Source organism: Lissotriton vulgaris, chromosome 1_1, assembly GCF_964263255.1.
Source record: "Lissotriton vulgaris chromosome 1_1, aLisVul1.2, whole genome shotgun sequence".
Classification (NCBI taxonomy): domain Eukaryota; kingdom Metazoa; phylum Chordata; class Amphibia; order Caudata; family Salamandridae; genus Lissotriton; species Lissotriton vulgaris.
The window spans coordinates 241,739,586-241,764,088 of NC_141685.1; the positions used below are offsets into that span (position 1 = coordinate 241,739,586).

The following is a 24,503-nucleotide window of genomic DNA, read 5'->3' on the forward strand; positions in this document are numbered from 1 at the left end:
TATTTTTATTTTCAATTTTATATAGCGCGAACTCCAGCCGAAGGTATTGGCATGCTTTACATCAGCACCAGTTACAATGTAATGAAAAACAAGCATTTACAATGCAATAGGTCTCGCATCTGAGCTATTGACTTTGCAAATAACAAAGCTTTTTATTTTTGTTTCAGTTTTTAAAACCGAAATAAAAGGCATTCTCATTTACAATGCTTATAGCTGAAACTCGTGTAAATGCGAGACCTATTGCATTGCAAATGCTTGTTGTATGGTAGGGTGAAGGAGGTTGATGTGATAGGGCACAGGGGGGCAGAATTGCCTCCAACAACTATTAGCATAAAGTCTGGCTGCATCTCTGTGACTATGCACGCTGTAGGGCAGTGAGGCTGAGTGAGAGGTAAGCAAGTCAGTTAGCATGACTTAATTTTTCTATTTAATGTTTATTTAAGTGCTACTTAAATAAAAATAAAAACAAAAACAGAAATGACTGTGCACCACCTGTGCGCTACATTTTCTCCATAGCGTCCATATCAAAGCACTATTCTCTACAGATGAAGATGCAGGATTCTTCAGATATTTTGGCACTTTACAATGCCTCATGGGGTAGGTCATCTTCTAGTGCACACTAAGAGTGATCTGATATTCTTCAAGCAGACACTCTCTGATGGCTGATTAAATGCGAGTAAAAGAGGTAGTAATTCGTTGACATTTTGCAAGACAGATGCGCAAATGAGACTTAATCAAAGTCACAAATTCACACATATTTTCTAAAAGGACAGGGAAGAAATTTTTCTCCCAATAAGCATAGGCTCCAATTAAAAAAAACAGCTTTAGCAACCTATTGCAAGTGTGCAAGTCAACTTAAATAAATGTGGAAAAATACTAGCTTTAGCGTTTTTTTTTCTTGTGTCAAAAATAAATGTGGATAAATACAGGTAAAATGACCAAAAAATAAATACGGATAAATACAGACGGAAATGTGAAAAAAATAAATACCATAAAACCGGGAGCCCTAATAATAAATCATATCGTGATGCATCAAAATTTGTCAATGTGTGCATAATGCTACAAATACCACTGTAGTACAGCAGATTCAATGTAAATGAACACGAGCATAATAAAAAACACGATCACTTTCATGTTTATTTACCATAGCCAAAGACCAAGACCATATATTAAATCATCACGCTGGTCACATAATTGCACTTATAATTGATTATATATAGCACTGCAATCAATAATAAACAGTGGTGATATGCTGACAATAACTCTCTTATATTTACCTAGACAAGACCCCGATGAAGCTAGTTGTAGGGTCATATTAGGTCTCTATCAAACGTAATGAAATGTTCAGCATGAACAGGGTTACGTGCCTCCTTTACACCTGCCTCACACATTAGTGCTGTTCCTCAAGTTCACTCATGAAATATAACAGCCTAAGTAGATGTCAAATAGTATTTCCACCAAAATACGCAGTAAACCACATTATCAATTCAAAACAAAATGTTGTATCAAACATCTCATTACATGACTACTGTTACCACAATGCATAGTTAATGTTGCATGCAAGCACACCAAAATTCAAGCAGGGGAGAGCAGTTCAAGGCTGGCAATGTGAACATACTCCATTCTGTGACAGCATTGTGCAGCATAATAGTGTTTATCAACTTCCCCGTTTGGCGGCACGAGCCCGGCAATGCTGCATTTAAGCCTACGTTTCCCGGGTCTTAGTGACGCATTATTCACCATAATCAGAGGAGTGTAAAGTCAGCAGATCTCCTCTAATAGCGGCAAATGTTCTATGCGACCAAACATAAATGCGGGGAAGGGGGAGGCCAATTTTATAAAAAATTAATTAGCCCTAAAGTCCTCACCGCATGACACCGTGCCCAGTCACCATGAGTTAGGCCAGTCTTCCAAGTAGGGCATTTCTAGTCAGTACAGGATTCGACCCTGGGCTGAATGCGTAGTGGCTTCCTCGCGGCAGAGGTACTTCCTCCCGTACTGCTATCATCTACAAATTCTAATCCCAGCAAATGCCAATGGGGCCTTATATATGTATATATCCACACAAACCCCCAGCAAGCAGAAGGAAGAGGCCACACGGAGAATCCAGGAAAAGGCTTTTAATTGGACAGCAGTTCGGGCATTATGCATTTCGGCTAAAGTGCCTTCCTCAGATGCTGCTGCTAAACTGAAACACAACCACGCCTCCACTTTTAAAAGGTCCTGCAGTCCTCCCGTAGTGAGAAGCACATACCTCCCAAACCATGTGATCATCCACAGGCTGCAACATGGTAGGTACTACAGCTCCCAGTATACACCATGACTGGGCGAGTGGTACGTGGGGAAACTTGTTGGAATAAAGTCCATGTGGCATTGGTGTTACTCAGGGCAAGGTGCCTTGTGTCCAGTATGTATAAAGTCCTGAAGCCTCCCTGGGTCCCCGCATACGTTCCAACCTCTGGTGCATAAGTCTGCCAGTCCGTGGGCTGATTTCAACACTCCTCGTGAAGTCAGAAGCTGACAGCTGGCAGCGGCCCTTGCTATACCTGCACTTAGGAGGGGGGCTGGTGCAATTCCAATACCTTGGACAAAGCACAAACTGCAAATGCAGGAGCCAGTAATGCCAGCAGACAACTTAACAGTATACTCTGTACATGTATATATATGGGTGACCTCCAGAAATTAAACTCACAGAGCCACGAGAAGGGGTGGCAAGAAACACGGGCACAAACCCGGCGAATACCAGGGTGGGGCAAAAGCACCAAGAAGAGACAATTTAACCATCGTCAACCTAACAATGAGAACTTTAACAGCCACCGAAAGATCAGCGTTTACATTGGGCTTAACCTTTTGCCCGACTGAGGGGTTTGAATATACACAGACCAGGATAGATCTGTTTAAGTATATTCATAAACGGAAACTCTACAAGTTCTTCAAGCAGAAAAATTTGGGTCAAAGAAGGACAAAAAGTGCAGGCCTGCCAAGAGCAACGGATATCCTGAATGTCAATGACCTTGAAATCCTGGCAACTATGGAGGAATTAAGACTAGGTGGAGTAAATGAAACCATGGCAGTGGAGAACAGCTCTGAAGAACTGGAAACATTTGGAACAACACAAACTGGACCTACTAACCCTTTCCGGCCCATGTGTAAATTCTATCCACAAACACCGGTCGATGCGATCGATTTTTTCTTCGATAATGTCAACAAGGATTTACTGGACCTAAGGCTCAAAGGGCATTCGCCTCGGAAATGGAATCTATCCTATAACCGGAAGGAAGCGATGAGAAGCTTGACCTACTACAAGACAATTGTGGTGAAGCCCTCGAACAAAGGAGTCAATATAATTCTACAGACCGGAGAAGATTATTGCAGAGAGACCCTCAGACAACTAGAAGACAGTAACAACTATGTCACCGTGATGGAGAAGGACAATACACCGAGTGTAAAATCATTTGAGCAAATGATAGACAAGTGGCTTTGCAAGGGCATCTTACCGATTGAGGAATACCATTTTCTACAGAATAAACATCCAAGAATTCGGACGTTCTACCACCTACCCAAGGTCCATAAAAGCACCAGCAGCCCCCCAGGATGCATTATAGTCTCCTCTATTGGAGGTTTAACTGAGAATCTGTCAAGATACATAGACCATTTTCTGTTCCCATTTGTACAGCAATTGTCATCGTATACACGAGACACAAAGGATTTCCTGATGCAAATACAAGGAAGAGACTGGGAACCTGATTTCTTGATGATAACTCTCGATGTTTCGAGCCTCTATATGAGTATTCGACACACGGAGGGGCTGGAGGCAGTGAGATTTCCTTTAAGGGGCAGCCTCTAAGATTCCTGGAGCATAGCATCATGGTGGAGGAATTCATCTCCTTTTGTTTAAAGAACAAGATTTTTATTTTTCAGGAGTAGAGGTACAGGCAAATACAGGGAACAGCGATGGGCACCTGCTATGCCCACAGTTATGCCAACTTGTTCGTCGGTTGGTGGGAGAAGCAGGTTGCCTGGGCCAATACCATGGATAAGTGGGTGGACAGAATTGTATGTTGGAGAAGGTACATTGATGACCTCTTCATAATTGGGAGAGGGTCAATGGAGTCTGCAAAGCAATATATAACCTGTCCAAATCACAACGACCTCAACCTGATATTTACGAGTGAGCTAAGCACCACGGAAGTACATTTTTTAGACCTAACTGTTTTTGTAAGTGACAACAAACTCCAAACAGCCTTGTACAGGAAAAAAACAGCAGGTAATTCTGTTTTAAATGGGACCAGCAGCCATCCACAAAAGTTGATTCAGAGTATCCCCTATGGGGAACTCGAGGATCAAGAGAAATAGTTCAAGACATGAAGACTATTTGAAAGCAGCAAACCAGAGTTTGAGCTGCTTTAAAGTGAGGGGCTAACCTGACAAGACAATGATGGCGGCAAAGCTCAAAGCAGAGCAAATGCCGAGAAATTATGTCATTCAAAGTGCGCGACAAACACAGCAAAAAGGGAGCTCCAATAACTTCAGAATGATGACACGCTTTTCTAGCGCAGAGAGGGAAGTGAGAAGATTATGCGTAAAAATTGATGTATTGTAAGGTCTGATGCAGTGATTGGGATCGATCTACCAGAAAAGTCAGGAATAACTTTTAGGAGATCCAGATCCATTAAGGATCACCTGGTTAAGAGTCATCTAACCATGGTTAAATCACATCATGGTCGGAAGAACTTGCACGGCTCATTTCCCTGCGGGAAATGCAGGGCATGTGCTACTAGCAAGAGACCAACCACATATGAGATCCCTGGGTTAAAAACAGGGAAGAGAATAATTAAATTTATGACATGCAGAACCCATTTGTGGTGTATTGTCTTACTTGTCCATGCAGCCTACGATACATAGGGTGCACAATAAATCAAGTGAAGATGAGAATTTTAGAACATCAAAGAGCCATTGCCAGCAACGACTCGAATTATCCAGTTGCCAGACATTTTGCAGCCTATCACAACAGTGATAGAACATTGTTACAATTCTTCTGCCTAGATAACGTCCCAAGGGATGTTAGAGGAGGTGACAGGGAGAGGAAACTGAGGAGGCTCGAATCAAGGTTTATTATAGATCTCCAATGCAAGGCTCCGGGGGTACTGAATAGGGGGGAGGAACTCGCTGTCCACTTGGGTTACCAATAAGATTGTAGGATATCTAGGGCACATATTGGAGTGTGTAGAGTAAGGCACAGATGTTCATCTTACGTCTATGGTAACTGCCCATTCAGGGCGTGATTAAGCAGACAAACAGCACCATTAAGAATTGGCAACCAAAAGGACATATAAAGACTCAGAATCTTTTAGTATGTTTACAGCGCGATTGGCTCATTCAGGCAGTGAGGTCTATGAGAATACCATTCACATCATAACTGTGTTTTGGGCATTCTCTCTTAATGGATTTCATGGTGGTTCATGACATATATAACAATGAGCCACTGGTTACAATAATAGCATGTGTAAATACTGTAAATATGTACATATGACATTGATATGATGAATTGTTTTTGTTTCAATAGAGCCATCATATATCATTTATTGCAATACATGCATAGGGCTCTAACATGAATGAATTGTTTGAATATTTGAACACTCTCTAAGAAGGCCCCCACAGTAGTAATGTCACGGTTTTCTAATCGTTGAATCATCATGTGTTTAAATATTGCCAATGTAACGTGGGTCGCCCACATTGACAAAGGCAGGATTGCCAAAGCACGTTTGTTTAGTGGGTTTTTTCACCAATAAATCTGTACCTGGATTTAACTAACGAGAGTGCTGGTCCGCTTTACATTTGTGGGGAGCTGGAATATATATACATACATATATACATACGTACGAAACACCTTCTCTCCCACCAAAAGAAGAAAGACACAGCGGGCCTCATCAGGACATTTATTGAAAAGACATCGGCATGACAGGTTTCGCGTGTAGCCTTTCTCTAATGCCGCAGTTCGCCACAGATACTCCCATCAAGTCTTTATAGAGCTCCTCCTACACAGTGGTGAAGGGCCCAGCTGCAGCTCGTTACCAAGCCAACACCTCAGCAGCCCCTGCCATGGACTGCTAATACCATCATGCACCTTGCTGACATCCAATGTGCTGCAGTGGAAAAAATCCAGCTAAATTTCTGGAGATAAATGTACTCAGGTCCCCTACTTCCTAGCCTCCTTATCCGATGTCTCCAAGACTCGAGACGCGATTACAATGCAGGCGCCTCTCCGAGAAGTCTCAGACCACCGACTGGCAGCAGCTGCTTGGACGACAAAAGCAGGGAGGCGGGCTGTAAAGATCTGATACCTCGGGTAAACAAAAGTCAGTTCCCTGACATCCTGTGCATTTCACAGCCTCTTGTTGGAAGGGTCCCTTTAAGTGTGCCACAGGTTGCACGCGAAACATGCCTAACACCTTCTCTCCTGTCAAAAGAAGAAAGGGACATAGCGGGGCTCATCAGGACATGTCTTGAAAATATATATATATATATATATATATATATATATATACATACACTATATATTCACTGAAAAAACCATAGGTTTCACACCAGTTATAGTTAGGAATTAGCATTTAAAAAACCTATTAAATTCACTGAAAAAACCATAGGTTTCACACCAGTTATAGTTACCTGGAAATTTTACTGACATAAAACCATTGAAATTACACGTTATAGTTAGTTGGACTCACTATAACTTGAGCGTGCAATGCACTGCTGATGACCTCACATATTACATCACTCATGACATGGTCAGTGACATCACTCATGACATCACTGATGAGACCATCCAGTGAGTGTGTGCATTTTTAAAAAATGAATATATGTGTTATATATGTTTATGTAAAAGTTGCTTTAAGAATAAATGTTTTAATAAGAGTTTACATGGATGTTTTTTTTTTAAAAAAATTGATTGGTTAACTGGCTTATTACGTGTATCTTAATGAATACATCTATTAACAAGTAATGTTTAAATATATGTATTTGTGTTTCACTTTGTGTATAAGTGGCTGTATGGGTTGGTGATTAGCTACATGTGTGTGTATATATGGGTTATTAGATGTGTGTTTTAATATCATTATGAGTGTCTATATGGTTTGGTGGGGGTATTCCTTAGCACATAGATGCATGAGTGACTGACTCTCTGCTTGTATGTGTTTTGAAAACAGCATATGTGCAGGACTGTATGGGTGGATGAGTGTGTATATGTGTGTGTTAGTGAGTGAATGACTGTCTCACTAGAGTCTTTATCAGTAACTACATATGACAATCTAATATATGTGAATATTGATGTATATAAGTGAGTATATGTGAGAGTGAGGGATTGTAAGAGTTCCTGTTTAAATAAGTATGTTTTTCTATAAATGATTGTTTAAGAGAGTAAGTATGTGAAAGTTTCCTTAGAAGTAAGGTGGTAGTGTGTGTATAGCTGTATATGCAAATAAATGGATGTTCAATAGTTTATTTGCATGTGTGAGTATGTGTGAGAGTATCTTTTGGATGACTGTCGGTGTGTAACAGGATGTATAGGTGTATCACTACATATGATGAGTGAGTATATGTATGAGTGACTATTTAGAACTGTTGGTCAATGAGTGGATGTGTATATAGATGGTGGAATTATTGAATTGCTTGTTGTAACTGGTATGGGTATCTCCATTTTTTTAAAAATGTTACTATTTTGGAATATGTGTTTCCAGGGTTACATTACAGTGAAAGGAGGTCTGTCACTCTGTCACAAGGATGGTCTCATCAGTGATGTCATGAGTGATGTCACTGACCATGTCATGAGTGATGTAATATATGACGTCGTCAGCAGTGCATTGCACGTGCAAGTTATAGTGAGTCTAACTAACTATAAGGTGTAATTTCAATGGTTTTATGTCAGTAAAATTTCCAGGTAACTATAACTGGTGTGAAACATATGTTTTTTTCAGTGAATTTAATAGGTTTTTTAAATGCTAATTCCTAACTATAATTGGTGTGAAACCTATGGTTTTTTCAGTGAATTTCAATGGGTTTTTTTAGCAAATAATTATAGGTATAAAAAGTGTAAAATTTTAAAACGAATTTTATATTGTATAAATATGTACATTTTTTTTTACCCCGAGGCACTCCCGGGGCGCGTACCGGTGAACGCACCGGTAAGCGCAATGTTACGGCGCGCCCCGGGGCGCGTACCGGTGAGCGTCCGGATAGCGCTATTGCCGCGAACGAAAACCACATCGTGACGTATCGCGTAGCCGCCACGCCACGCCACGCCACGCCACGCCTTATGACGCACCGCGTAAGCACCCGAGCGTATACGATCGCAACGTAAGCGCCCCGGGACGCACCCAAGGGCGCGTAGCGTAAGCGCGTCAAGCCATGTGACTTTAAAATAACACTTTTCATTGGTTCAGAAGTTTTTTTTTCTCAAAATTTTGAGAAACCCACCCATTTCTCTCACTATTGATTTGCACTTGGAGAGAGCAAGAGGTGTTCTGTGTATTTTCTTCTCATAATTTTCCCGATCTACAGCAATGGCTGCAAGGGAGTCATCCAGCAGTGATTCAGATGGTTTTTTGCCCGAGGACCCTCCTCACCAGAAAAAAAAGAGCCACTTCATCTGGAAATTTTATGACATCCCTGAAGGACAAAAAAAAGTTAATGCTGGTAAAGTAACCTGCAAAATATGTGACAGTATTTTACCCAGAGGCAATCCTCAAAAAAAATATAGCTTTGGAAATGCCAATTTAATTAGGCATGTCAAAAGAAGACACCCAAATAATTATTCCAGGGAGAGTGTCAGGGAGCTATCACGGAATTTACCAAGAGATGGCGGCAGCACCTCCACTGGTGGAGCAACACCTTCAAGAACAACAAGTGAAAGAATGGTCCCTAATGTGCAGCCGGTCTTTGCAGGCATTAAATTTTTATGCGTGGACTGTGACGAACTGCTCTGTTATGGGGAGCAGAGCGTTGAACTCATTGATATAAAGAGACAGGAACACCGCTGCTCCCCCAGACCCTAAATTTTCAAATTTTTTTGCTCCTGTTGAGCAGTTTTTGAATCACTGGTTTTGTTTTTCCCCTGAAAAAATTCCCAAAAAAATATAAAATCGTTTTAAAAAGTATAAAAAAAAATATAAAACAACAAAAACAAAAAAAAAGTTCTTTTCAGAACTACCTCCAATTTATAAAAAAAAATGCTATTTTTTGAAAAAAAAAGTGTAATTTTTTTTCTCCATGGTACGCTCCCCGGTACGCGTACCGTGCGCTCCCACCGCGAAAATCGAAAAATTTTATTTGTAATACGGGACCCTTTTTTTGGCCCCCACATCAAACCTAGTGGGTCAGGGGGGGTGTACCCTGCCCCCTTTTGCTCATTTCCCCCTTTGATTTTTGCCACCTGTTGTGTCTCAATCCTACCGAGACACAAGATGGCGGCCGCTCCGGACTGTTTCGAATGTTTACAGACACCCGTGAGCCAATCAGCTTTCCGTTCGCAAGTCGCGTGTCGCGCCCGGTGCGCTCCCCGGTGCGCGTACCGGGGCTCGCCTATAGATATATATATATTTTTTAACATAAATTACTCAAAATCCACTGGAGCACATATCTTGAGACATAGCAAAGGCACATCGGGCTACCAGTCCCTACAATTTTGCCAAGTTTGGTGGAAATCCATTCAGCCGTTCGGGCTAAATGTGAGGTCGACCGCCCTATGGAAATTAACATGGGGAAAACGCGTTTTGGGACCCCCCTTTTATCTCGGCCCCCGCTTGACGCATCCCCCCCAAACTTTCAGGGAAGGACCGGAGCTCGACAAGGCCATTTTGAGGAAATTTTCAGGCAGATTCGTCAACCGGCACCAAAGTTATTCCAAATGGAATTTTTGAGATTTAACATTGAAAAAAATCCTAACTATAACTACCTACTGGCGACCGCCAGTAGGAAGGACAGACAGACAGACAGACAGACAGATAGATAATATATATATACATACACTCAGTCTCCACTTTGCCAAACGGAGCACTCTCCGGCAGATGCGGTGTGCGGCAGTGGAAAGCCACTCCAAATAAACGCTCACATTTTGGCCAAAACGCGTCTGTTCGAATCGCAATAAAGAATTCTATGACTGTGTCCCCCTGTGAGTGCGGGTTTTTGTGCTGATTAGTGCAAAATTTGAGTATATATATATATATATATATATATCCCTTGTGGAATTGTGTGGTGCTCAACTGAGTGTTGTTGAATTGTGTGACGCTGTGGTGAATTATGTGGAGTTGTATGCTTGTTGTCTTTCTATAGCAGGGCTGAGGGAGCAGCCTTTATGGGAGGTAAAACAATGCAGTTTCTTTTTTCTGTCCCTTTACCACCCTGAAACTGGTTAAAACAGTGTTGATCCATCTATTATGCTGTCTGGGCTGCCTCCAAACCTGTTCTGTCCTGGTGCCATGAGCCCACCTCAGATTCCCCTCCTCCTTAGAGGCAAGCAACCTGTGTGCTTTATGTGCACTGTAGCATCTAGAATCAGCATAATCCCACGATCTGACCTAGTAACCCCTAGCAGACACTATACTGCTCTTTACCATGGTCTAAGCACTACACTTGTAAGACGATAACCCAGCGAGCTCTATGCTGCAGCTGTACCATGCGGCACTGCCCACCCTGCTATGTAGCGACCCCCCCCCCATCTCCCTGTGAGCAGTGTATCAACTCCAATAGAAGAGGAGTGCTTGTGTGTGGTGCGTCTGTATGAGTGCTGGGTGAGCGGAGTGCCTGAATAAATGCAAGGTGAGCTGTGTGTCTAAACAAGCATAGGGCACGCATGTTTGAGTAAAGGGTGAGCGCTGTGCTTGCATGTGTGCAGGATTGAGCAGTGCCCCTGTTTGAGTTCAGGGTGAGCTTTGTTTCTAGGTGTTATGTTTCATATAGGTGCCCCAATATAGGCTCAGGGAACCAACCTACCATTACACTACATAACGGTTCTTGGGATTGACCTTTTACTTGGTTACGGTACTGCTTACAGTACGTGAAGTTTTCCATGAAAACTAGCTCCATCCATTATGTATGAGTATTCTTGGAAATTCAGCAGGACTACTATCGCCTGCATAATAACTATGTGAAAGGGTCATTACTTCCGTCAACCAAAGTCCGACATGACACAGCAAGGTAGAACCCCTGAGGGTACCACCTCGGGTATATAAACACCATATCTTTGCTGAAGCAGGGAAAGGACAAAAAAGGACATCCATGCTGACTCATTGACACGAGGCGTTGAGGTTCTGCACGCAGCTTGCAGTGGTCTGACATCCCTTGTGGGGAGTCTATCTCGAGACCAAGAAGGGGTCCCACACTCTTTCACTTCAGGTAACGGGGTTGACTTTAACCTAGCGGGATTCTTGGCTCTACACCTACATACATGCTAGGTACATCTAGTTAGGGTTGCATCCTAGGAGTACGCATATTTACTGTCATGTATTTTCATACTTGCCTGAATTCATTGTTTTAGCACTATGATATAAATATTCTATCCTTTTACTCTGTTGGTACTCATAATAATTAATATCTGTTTCTGTCTAATGGTTGTTTCAGCACACCTATTTCACACTACAAGGATGCTGGTTCAATAAATGCTTATTGAAATGTCTCCACTGTTTATTCTGTGTATCTCTCTGAGATAAAGTGAGCATGAGTAATTGAGCGAAAAGTATCGCACTGTTTCCACCATCCCTGATGGGACAAAGTTGCCATTTCGATAGTTGCCAAGAACTATTCTCTCCTTGTTGTTAAAAGGGAGTTCTAGTGTCGCTGTGAGCTAGCTGGTATAGAGGCAAACATACTCGGTGGGGGTGCCTGGAATCAGTCTGAACACCAATCCCACAGTCTATGTTTTCTAAACACGCAGATCGTATATATGTTTACAGGAACTACACGACATGGCGCCGCCAATGTTAGTCTGGTACTTATTTAACTATTAAATCGGAGTAGTTCACTCATGCTTTTTTCAGAGACCTCAACTCACATTTGCCCAGAGACGTCTGGAGTGGGAAGAGACGTCTGGAGTGGGAAGGGAACTATCTGCCACAGCTGAGTAGGCAATCCTATGTATTGGCTGTAGGTTTATCAAGCTTGAAGGACAAATTGTTCCTATTATGCATAAAACCTTATCTAAGTTTCCTTGAAACTGCTTTTCAAAAAGAATGGCTGACAAAAACACTGTTGGGCCAGCACAACGTGTTGCAGCTAGGGAGGAAGAACAAGAAGGGGAAATCAACATTTCGGAAAATCTTAGAACTGCCCTTACTCTTAAACTAGCAGACTATGGAGTCACAGCTAGGCGTGGGACACTAACATTTGTGATTGAGGCAAACGAATCATATAGAACAGAGGTATTCCATTCATGGGTTAAATTCCCACAAGGAGATGTACAATCACATACATTTCGTTCTTATACTAAAGATGAAATACTAGATGAATACTGTCCATATGAGGACTTTGAAATTCCGCTCACCTTACTAGGAGCATCTAAACTGGTTTAAAGGCGCCCTCCCACAAACAAAAGAAAATGTGAGACTCGTTCCGCTCAGAAGAGATGGATCAATTTGGCCAATCCCAGTGGCCTATATACCACATCCAGACAATGACACAATGTCAGTAACAGACTTATCTCCAATTCATAAAGAAATAATAAACCTTTACAGAAACCTGACACAGTTCGTGATGAGAACACTCACAATTCAGCCAGCAAGGGCTACTCAAGCAGTACAAATTCAGGAACTTCAACTAAAAGAACACCACAAACGCTACACGCAGTTATGGGTAAAATGTACCCTAAACTTGAGCAAATGAAATTCTGGATAGCTTAAAAAATAACAAATAGAGGCAGTATTTCCACACACGAGCCTTCAAGAAAAACGCAGAATGTTACCAATCTGCTTGCCAATGGGGATAGCTCCCAGATAGAGGATTGTACCACTTGGGGTACAGTTTTCGCTGCCATACATACCAGAACACATGGTGTCTCTTTTTATTTAGCAGTAATACCAGATGTATTAAGACAGAGTACGGAGCAGAACCTGCTCTGAACTTAAGGATGAAATTGTTAGTAAATTTTGACCTGGTATGAGCTAACATAAAACGGTAGGCAGCAGCAGTGGCAGTACACCAATGCGTGAGGAATTTCACTCCTTTACAACAGTGAATTACCTACAATTATCAAAGATACCTATAGCGATAGTTTGGGAGCTAGAGCAACAAAACATCAACTCATGAGTGGTCCTGAGAAAGAGAACACCAAACAAGCACCTGATTCTTCCAAAAAGAAATGGGATAACAATAAAAAAAACAAAAGAATAGATCACAATCCAGGGGTGGGTCTCCTCAACAAGAGCCCTCAGAAAGGAGGTACAACCTAAGGAATTGTGATAACGTTAATAAACCTGACAGGTATCAGAATACTGATACACGTTCTTCTCATCCCTTTCAGGGTTCATCAAAAAACTTTGTGAGGGAAGGACAGTCAGAACACAGACAAGAAGAACATACAAAGTCCAGAAACATTCAACGCACTTCAGACTATACTTCCAAAAAAGAAGAGAAGCCAAAATCAAAACCTCAATTCAAAAAGAAGACAGTAGCAGGTCTTCAAGATTATCAGCGGAGACTCCTGAAGAAGGCGGTTTTCTGCCGAAACGCGAGTCGAGTTCTTTTATGATTACATTTCTAATACTTTTTATGTCATGAATCTATGTGATTGTATTGTGTTTTGCAAAATGTATGGTTTATAGGATATATACTGATTTGTAACACTTGTGCCTGCTTTTAATGAATTATACTTTTACCTTATCATATAGCTTGTTTATCTATATGATTTTTATTCATACTTATTAAATATATATTTGTATACAGTTCATCTTTTTCGTTATTTCTTCACACTACCGGTTTTGGAATAATTGGTTATTTACTCTGATGACGTCCTAGGATTGTTTACCCACGCAGGTCTTAAAGTAGACATGCCCAGAATTCTAAGGATTCAACTTCAGAACAGAGAATGGGCTGACTATGTTAGACAGTGCAGCAGAAGTAACTATAGCTCACTAGAACCTGATGGAATTTCTTGTGAGAGTGGATTTGAATGACCATATCACGGTGGAATCATCTGATACGAGGGTAAGTGTCCCGCATAGGTTACATGAAATAACATTCCAAATGGAGGGGGGACAACCCCAGAAAAATGAAAAGGTCTCTTTTGGGAGAACGTGACCGATGAATTTGACATCCTTTTAGCTGAAAAAGATCGGCCGCCTGAATTTGTTATGGATTGCCCAAAGGGAGAAAGGTCATTTTACAGTTTTTTTCTTTACCTCGTTCCAATATACTTAAAACATACATACGTGCATCAGTGGCCGGTAGCACTTGCTCCAGCATTATATCGCAACCATGTTGGGTGGGATGCTGAGTCACCTCACCATACAATCCCAGTAAAGACTACTCCAACTCCACAAAGACAGTACCCATTAAAACAAGAAACAAATAAACAGGTCAGGGATATCTCAAATCAACTTGAATACCAGGGTGTAATTGAAACTTGCACCTCGTCAATGAACATACCTTTGTTTCCAGTAATTAAACCGGAAAATTCATACCATCTAGTTTTAGACTCTAGGCTTCTGAACACATACACTAAAACATTTGCAGTAGAAAATGCACAGGTGCATTAATGAACAACAATGTGCGTAAAAAATACAAAATAACCCTAGATATCTCAAAGTGATTTTTCTGCCAAACTATAGCGCCTGGGAGCAGATATTTGACAGCATTCTCAGCTCTCAGAATACATTTTGTCGACTCCCCCAAGGTTATAAGAAAAGCCCTGGGCTGTTCTCAACTAGGGTAACAGAGTTACTTCAGAATTTGGATAAAGAGGCATTGTCCTATGTAGATAATATTTATCTGACAAATGATGATTTAAAGGATCACTTGATCAGGGTGAGCAACATAATTTTGGGATTCCCCTCGGAAGGCTACAAATACAACCTGAAAAAAAAAAATCAAAAATAGCCCACTTCAATGTCCTATTTTTGGAATACGAGTTATCAAGTGACGGGAAAAGCCTGGCACCTAACTTTTTAGAAAAGTGTGTGCTGCTTTAACCTCCTGAATTGTTGAAAAACATACAATCCATATTGGGATTACTACATTTTGGCAGAACATACATTTTAGATTACGCAGAAACCGTAAAATCTTACTACGCCCTAATAAGACCTGATTTTTCAGTTAGGCATTGGACACAGGAACACACAGATATCCTTTGTTCCTTACAAGCTGACATAATAGCATCCAAACACTTACGCACATACGTGTCAACACCACAACTTTGGTGATCCGTGTTATAGCAAGTCAATCTGGGTACACTTACCTAACCTTCAATGAAGGCGAAAAAGTACCCAAAGCATACAAATCACACTTGTACACAAACGAAGAAACAAATAATTGTCGTAACTCCAGTACCGGCCTTAGAGGCTGTTACAAAATAAAGCGTTCCAAATGCTAAAGCTTTACATCCAAGATGGATACGATGGGCTAATTCTCTAGCTGCAACAGATGAAGATTACACATTTGAGTCTACACTGAAAACACAATCATTTCTGCAAAATGAACAAGAATATCCTCTCCCGAATTAGATAATGCCTCTAGATCAGTATGATTACACTATTTACACTGAGGGATCTGCTCAGCGGCCGTAGGAAATAAACAGCAATACAGCACAGTGTGTGTGATTGTGAAGTGTCATATGCAGGGAGGCAAGTTCCATCCTGGCAGTATGAAGACACAATCTCTAAGAGACTGCACGGCACAGTAAGACCTCCAACTCTCGGTCTAGGTCCATTCTCTCCCCGCAGCTCTGCAGTGCTGTCTCTTGCCTCCAGACCCCGACCTCCTACTTGGGAGGTTCGAGGCTGCTACCCGCTCCAACTGGGAACAGACTGCCTGCAACCACTGTAACCTTCTTAATTTTTCCCTGTTGTTCCACTGTTATTGTGCCCATCTGTGTCTTGCTCTAATTCCACCACTGTTTTTATTTTCACGTGCCTGCCTGTTCCTTTTGCCGCTGCTGCTCCTGTGGCCCCTCCCCCTGGAATTCCCCCACTCCTGCCTCCCAGCCTCTCCTCCCTACTTAATGGCGGCCGCTGCTTAGAGAATGCCAACAGGCCTCGCCGAACACGACCCAAGGCCAGTTCTCTTGCCTCCACTGCCACCAGACACCGCCACCCAGGCCTCCAACACCGCCGACGCCAGCACCGGCGACACCCTAAAATGCATCCTCCTCAACGTATGATCCATACACAAACACACCATGAAAATCTGGAACCAACTCAAGTCTCTCTCTCGCACGACATCACCTTCTTCACAAAGACCTGGACCAACGCATCCTCCACCCCAGACATCAGCACCGCCATCCCACATGGATACAAGATCCAGAGGAAAGATTGCCCCAACCACCCAGGAGGGGGCCTCGCCATTGCTCACAGGAGCACCATCCGCCTCACCACTTCCAGCGAAACCTTCCCCTCTGCTTAACACCTGCACTTCCAGAACCAGACCACCCCCAAAGCCACACTCCGAGGAACCCTCATCTACAGACCCCCGGACACCCTTCGCCACCACCATCACCGACTTAATCGCACTCCACACCATCGCCTCAACAAACGACATACTCATTGGAGACCTGAACTTCCATTTTGACAACCCCAGCGACCCCAACTCCACTATCCTTCGTGACAACCTCGCCAGCATCGGACTTAAACAACTCATCAACACACCAACCCACAGAGCAGGACACACCCTCGACCCATTTTCGCAGCAGGAAACAGCGTCCAATTCAGCCACCCAACGCAGAGGCCATGGACCGACCACCACTGCGTACACTTCACCATCAACAAACCCAAGGTCCCCAAACCAGCCCCACACCCCCCACAAAGGAACTGGAGCAAGATTATCGACAAGCAACTTAACCCCTACCTCACCCGGGACAACCACACCTGGGCAGCCGACTGAAACGACGCAGCCAGAGAACCCCACACCTGGAACTCCGACTGCGCAGACGATCTTGTCCCGCTGTGCAACCCCGACAGACAGCACCACAGGAAAGCCGCCTGGTTCACCACCACTCTTCAAGAAGCCAGACGTACCTGAGACAGCTGGAGAAGAACTGGAGAAACACCAAGACAACTGAAAACCACACCACCTACAAGGAGGCCATGATGAACTACCTGGTCAGGCGAGTACCAGCAAGTGAGCTGGGGCCTGGTTAGGACCAGCAAGTGAGCTGGGGCCTGGTCAGGACCAGCAAGTGAGCTGGGGCCTGGTCAGGACCAGCAAGTGAGCTGATGCCTGGTCAGGACCAGCAAGTGAGCTGATGCCTGGTCAGGACCAGCAAGTGAGCTGATGCCTGGTCAGGACCAGCAAGTGAGCTGATGCCTGGTCAGGACCAGCAAGTGAGCTGATGCCTGGTCAGGACCAGCAAGTGAGCTGATGCCTGGTCAGGACCAGCAAGTGAGCTGATGCCTGGTCAGGACCAGCAAGTGAGCTGGGGCCTGGTCAGGACCAGCAAGTGAGCTGGGGCCTGGTCAGGACCAGCAAGTGAGCTGGGGCCTGGTCAGGACCAGCAAGTGAGCTGGGGCCTTGTCAGGACCAGCAAGTGAGCCGGGGCCTGGCCAGGACCAGCAAGTGAGCCAGGGCCTGGTCAGGACCAGCAAATGAGCCGGGCCTGGTCAGGACCAGAATGTGAGGACCAGCATGTTAGCCAGGGCCAGGTGAGTGCTAGGATGTGAGAAGGAGCCTGGCAGGACCTGAGCGTGTGACGGGGCCTGGGGAGAAACAGGGCGTGAGCCGGGGCCTGGGGAGAACCAGGATATGAGCAGGGGCCTGAGAGACCGGGGCGTGAGCGGGTGCATGGCAAGGACCAGGGCGTGAGCGGGGCATGGCGAGGACCAGGGAGTGAGCGGGGGCATGGCAAGGACCAGGGCGTGAGCGGGGGCATGGCAAGGACCAGGGCATGAGCGGTGGCATGGCGAGGACCAGGGCGTGAGCGGGGGAATGGAGAGGACCAGGGCGTGAGCGGGGGAATGGAGAGGACCAGGTTGTGAGCGGGGGAATGGAGAGGACCAGGGTGTGAGCGGGGGAATGGAGAGGACCAGGGTGTGAGCGGGGGCATGGCAAGGACCAGGGCGTGAGCGGGGGCATGGCAAGGACCAGGGCGTGAACGGGGGCATGGCAAGGTCCAAGGCGTGAGACATCGGTTCTGGAGCGGGAGATCGGACAGGAGGCTCGTTGATGAGGCGGATATAGTTACAAACAGTGACAACTTGGATACTAAAATACTGAATAGATGGGCAGGTTGGAATATACATGAAATGGAAGAATATCAAAATCGTCACCTTGTATAAATTGGATTAAGGGCAACCACAAAAAGAGCAATAATTGTATTGTATTGTGGCATACTTGTAGAGCGCAACCTGTCACCACAAAGGGCATCCTGGCGCTTAACCCGTACTCAGTTAGAAGCAATAGCTCAACCTATCCTGGGAAAAAGATAAGTTTTTAGAGCCTTTCTGAAAGGAAGAAAATCTTCGAGGCTTCTCAAGGATAAAGGCAGAGAATTCCAGAGTTTGGATGCCGCTACTCTAAAGGAGCGGCCCCCCATCCTCACTCTCTGGAATCGCGGGACTACCAGTAGCCTGGATGACGAGGAGCGTAAAGCTCTAGCTGGACAATACCAGGCAAACATTCGCCGTAAGGGAATGGGGCCCAGATCATGAACAGCCCTAAACACAATACACGCTGCTTTGTATCGCACTCGTAGATGAACTGGCAGCCAATGGAGTTCTCGCAGTGCTGCCGTAGAAGAGCTGTGGTAGGGGCGAGAAAGGGCGAGTTTGGCAGCAATATTTTGCACCCTTTGCAACTTGCCCAGAAGTGTTACCGGGGCCTCCAGAAGTAGTGCGTTACAATAGTCAAGTCGACTTAGGATGGTACAACGCACTACTTCTGGTCTGGCTTGCGCAGGGAGGAGAGGAAGGACCTTACGCAGCATGCGGATCAGCATCATACATGTTGAAGAGATCTTATTCACATGTAGATCCAGCTGCAGGTTGGGCCCAAAAGTGACGCCCAAATTGCGAGCTGATTGTGCCGCAGACACTGTCTCAGAGAAGGACGGAGGCCAAAAGTCCACTGGTAGATCGCGAGGAACCCGATCCGCGGAACAGTGTAAGACCTCCGTCTTCGTTCCGTTGAACTGTAGCGAGTTCAACCGGAGCCATTCCGCTGTCGCCTGCATGCACCGGTGAAAGGTCTCCAATGAGACTGCGTCCTGTCCCTCCAGAGAAAAGACCAGCTGGGTATCATCCGCATAATTAAATGCGGAGATACCAAAGGTTTTGATGAGCTGGACTAGGGGGCGGAGGTAGACATTAAAGAGTATGGGGCTGATGGCCGAGCCCTGAGGTACTCCTTGTCCCACTCTCCGCTCCTCTGAACTGAAGGGGGGTAACGAGACCCGTTGCTGACGGCAGTCCAAATAGGAGATTAACCAGTCCCTGGCTTTGTCACTGACCCCGCACTCCTCCAGCCTAGAAATCAAGGTGGGATGGCTGACCGTGTCGAACGCGGCCGACATGTCGAGCAACACCAGAAATGCTGCCCGACCGCTGTCGACTCGCGCCCGCAGATTGTCTAGCACGGTCACCAACGCGGATTCCGTCCCATGCGCTGGGCGGAAGCCAAATTGCGTCTCATCCAACCAGCTGTTCCCTTCTAGAAAACTGGACAGAGCGCGGGTGACCAACTTTTCCATAATTTTAACCGGAAAAGGAAGCAGGGAGATTGGCCGGTAGTTAGAATAGACTCGCCCCTGCATCCTCCTCACAGAGACAAAAGTATTGGCTTTTAAGTGGCACTAATATTTCGATGAATGCGAGAACGTCCTCCTTAAGAAATCTGACTAATATAATCGTGAAAACTGCATATGACAACAGAAATAAGAAGCAGTCCAACATGAATGCATGTATAAAAGTTTTTTGATGCCGCTGTAATACCTCTAAAGGAGAAATAAAGAAAGAATAACCTTTACTCCTAAATAGACCACACAACGACCGGTGTTTATCTAGCCTAAGGTACCCTGCACACACAAGATGATGCAAGAATAAAACCATTTCTGAGTTGGTCCTGAGGAAGGTGGTACGAACCCACCGAAACGCGCGTAGACCTGGCGTGGAAATAACATAATTACATACCGTGTTACCTCAACCATAGAAATTGTTTTGAAGTTTGTAGATGTGTATGAATGAGTGGTGTGTATGTGAGATAGTGTGTGCCAGATAGGGTATTAGTTGTTTCTTTATTTAATTTGTAAAAACATATGGTACCTTTTGAAAGTTTGGAATAATTATGTTATGTTTCATTGCACTTTTAAATTGATTGGATTACTACCTATAGTGATGAATTGATGTATAAACTCAAGAAAAGATCAAAAAAAGAAAAAAACAGTTTTAAATAATTTTGATAAATGAATGAAAAAACTAAATAATAAAAAATATCTAATGAAAGAAAATATATTGTTGTCCCTGCACTAATTTGAAGGCTAATTGTCTAGTTTCTGTGAGCTGTGCCACATGAGAAATTAAGATTAGACCATGGGGGAATTTTGATATATTTTGCTTACGTGAGCGGGGGCATGGCAAGGACCAAGGCGTGAGCGGGGGAATGGCGAGGACCAGGGCGTGAGCGGGGGAATGGCGAGGACCAGTGCGTGAGCGGTGGCATGGCGAGGACCAGGGCGTGAGCGGGGGCATGGCGAGGACCAGGGCGTGAGCGGGGGCATGGCGAGGACCAGGACGTGAGCGGGGGCATGGCGAGGACCAGGACGTGAGCGGGGGCATGGAGAGGACCGGGGGCATGGCGAGGACCAGGACGTGAGCGGGGGCATGGCGAGGACCAGGACGTGAGCGGGGGCATGGAGAGGACCAGTGCGTGAGCGGGGGCATGGCGAGGACCAGGGCAAGAGCGGGGCATGGAGAGGACCAGGGCGGGGGCATGGCGAGGACCAGGGCGTGAACGGGGGAATGGCGAGGACCAGGGCGTGAGCGGGGGAATGGCGAGGACCAGGGCGTGAGCGGGGGCATGGCGAGGACCAGGGCGTGAGCGGGGGCATGGCGAGGACCAGGACGTGAGCGGGGGCATGGAGAGGACCAGTGCGTGAGCGGGGGCATGGCGAGGACCAGGGCAAGAGCGGGGCATGGAGAGGACCAGGGCGGGGGCATGGCGAGGACCAGGGCGTGAACGGGGGAATGGCGAGGACCAGGGCGTGAGCGGGGGAATGGCGAGGACCAGGGCGTGAGCGGGGGAATGGCGAGGACCAGGGCGTGAGCGGGGGAATGGCGAGGACCAGGGCGTGCGCGGGGGAATGGCGAGGACCAGGGCGTGAGCGGGGGAATGGCGAGGACCAGGGCGTGAGCGGGGGAATGGCGAGGACCAGGGCGTGAGCGGGGGCATGGCGAGGACCAGGGCGTGAGCGGGGGCATGGAGAGTACCAGCGCGTGAGCGGGGGTATGGCGAGGACCAGCGCGTTAGCCGAGGCCTGGAGAGGGCCAGGGTGTGAGCCAGGGAACGGAGAGGACATGGACACTGAGCCCGCTCTCGCACTCTTCGAGGGACCAGACTAAACAGCCGGTTCGTCCTTCCTTTCAAGACCAGGCAATGGTCAGTACAGAGATCGATGAACACCAGAGACTGGGGTGCTTGACTTGAACCCCCTGTTTTTCATTGTATTTACCCCTGAAACAGATAAAACGGTGTGAAATCTCCTCGAGAGAGATTCACGTTATCCCAAATCTCACCGGACTCACAATCTGCAGAAAGATGCAGAGAATAAAAGTTCTTCTTGCACATTAGTCATATTGACTGTTCTGCCACGATGCCCTGGGTTGATACCAAATACTTCTGAATAGCAATCCCAAAGTATTCATGCCTATACTTTCATTTAATACGAAAGTGCATTCTGGGAATTGTAGTCTTGGTTACTTCACTGAAAACAGTGCTTCATAAAAAATAAACTCCATGATTGGATAAGAGGTGTGCCTTCGTCATGAGCCTTCTGGGCTCCTGTGATATCTCTGGGTACTTAAAAAATCGGATTATGAGCACTTAAAATCAAATATTAAGAGCATCTCTGGGTGGTGAGAGCAGAGGCTGAGGCAGTCCACACACGCAGAGGACAGGGCTCTCCTCCTAACCCCACAGGATAGGTTTCATCCCAGCATAGGACAGGCCTCACCTCCTAACCCCACAGGGCAGGTTTCACCCCAGCACAGGGCAGGTTTCACCTCAGCACAGGACAGGCCTCACCTAACCCCACAGGGCAGGTTTCACCCCAGCACAGGACAGGCCTCGCCTCCTAACCTCACAGGGCAGGTTTCACTCCAGCACAGGGCAGGTTTCACCCCAGCACAGGACATGCCTCACCTCAGCACAGGACATGCCTCACCTCAGCACAGGACAGGCCTCACCTCAGCACAGGACAGGCCTCACCTCAGCACAGGACAGTCCTCACCACAGGACAGGCCTCACCTCCTAACCCGACGGGGAAGGTTTCAACCCAGTACAAATCTTGCCTCACCTGGACTCTTCACTCCACTGGACAGGCCTCACCTCCTTGCCCCTCCCCTCGAGCACAAGAGAGCCTCGCCTCTTCGGCACCGCCCTTAACAGGCCTCACCTCCTCTGCAACATCCCCCTAAGTTTACTTGTTTTTCATGCTGTGTTTTTTTTAACTCTGGTTTGCTTCCTTACTGCCTGCCTACTATGTAATGCCATTTCCGTTTGTTTTTTTACAGTGTGTATGTAAAGCGCTCTGATGCCTACGGGTCAGGCTAGCGCTATATAAAACTTTTTAAACAAAATAAAATACGTACCCCTCTGTAAGCCTCACTTCCTCTGAACCCCCATACCCAAGCACAATACAGTCTTCCTCCCTGCCGAAGGACAGGCCTTACCTCTCTTGCACCCCCTGGACGGGTCTCTCCGGTGGCTCGACTTCTCACAGGAGCACTCGGTGAAGGGCAGTGGAGCCGAGAGTTCATCACACTCCATCCAGCGCCTCTGGCTCCGCACTGAGCCTCGGGGCGCTATGCGCAGACCCCGAAGAGAGACGCTGCTCCCCAGGACCTGCGCCGGGTGCAGGACTGTGGCTCGGACGGAGGGCGCTTTCATTTTATTTATGCATTTTTATATAGCGCGGACTTTACCCGAGGGCGTCAGAGCGCTTCACATTAGGAACAGAAATGAAACATAATGAGAATCATTATAAAAGAGCAGATTACAAAAGCATACGTTACGTTACATAAGGTAATAGTGACAATTGTGAGCAAACAAAAACATGAGGTAGTAAAAATTGTGAGCAACCAAAAATACATGAGGTAGTAAAGGTAATAATGACAATCGTGAGCAAACAAAATACTTGAGGTAGTAAAAATTGTGAGCAACCAAAAATACATGAGGCAGTAAAGGTAATAGTGACAATTGTGAGCAAACAAAATACTTGAGGTAGTAAAAATTGTGAACAACAAAAAAATACATGAGGTAGTCAAAAGTGCATAAGAGGAAAAGTGACAAGTGTGCAGTTAAAAGAGAAAACAGAGTATAATTTGAGGTATAATACTGCAATAAGTGCTAGGCACAAGAACAGGCGTTACGTAGGCAAGGTGGCACTTGTGCAAGTATCAAAGGTAAAAACATGTGAGAGGTAGCAACCGTGTGTTATAAGAACAAAGTGTTGTGTGCACGTTACAAAAGGGCACCGAACACAAGTACATGGAGAATACTGCAAAAAGGCAGACACTCCCACCACAGGAAAACACTGGGAAGGCACTCCCATGGTCATGGAAAGTAGAAAATATCAGTAGTGGGAAGTCTTCCTCCGAATAGCAAGAGGACGTGAATTACTTTTGGAGGTGTCTCTGGAGGAGGAGAACTTTGAGGTCCCTTTTGAAGGCCTGGGAGGAGGCGGTGGTCCGGAGCTCAGGCGGAAACGAGTTCCAGATTCTCACTGCGTTGCCTGAAAAGGATTGGGCCATTGTTCTTTCCTTCTTGAAAGTGGGAGGTTCAAGCAGTAGATTCTCGGCATTGCGTGAAGGTCTAGAGCCTCCAGAGAGTTTCAGTTTATTCACCAGGTAGCGGGGAGAGGAGGAGTGCAGGGCTTTGTGGGTGATACAAGCGGTCTTGTAGATAGCTCTAGCCTCAAAGGGAAGCCAGCGGAGGGTGGATAACAACGGTGTGATGTGATCGCTTCTTTTGGCCCCATAGATGAAACGAGCTGCTGAATGGAAGACAGACTTAAGTGGGGACAGGTGAGATTTGGGGAGGCCAGTAAGAAGAGAATTGCAGTAGTCTAGTCTGGAGAGGACCAGCGCTTGCACCAGGGT

General features: G+C 45.6%; 1 protein-coding gene across 1 annotated transcript in view; it reads right to left on the reverse strand.

The window, feature by feature from the left end:
* LOC147745353 (uncharacterized) overlaps window positions 1–23,219 on the reverse strand; it is a 164,013-nt gene extending 140,794 nt beyond the window's left edge. Inside the window, 1 exon segment of the mRNA XM_086925058.1 lies at window positions 23,076–23,219. The gene's annotated coding sequence lies outside the window, so the exon portion shown is untranslated.
* Between the last annotated feature and the right edge of the window lie 1,284 nt (window positions 23,220–24,503).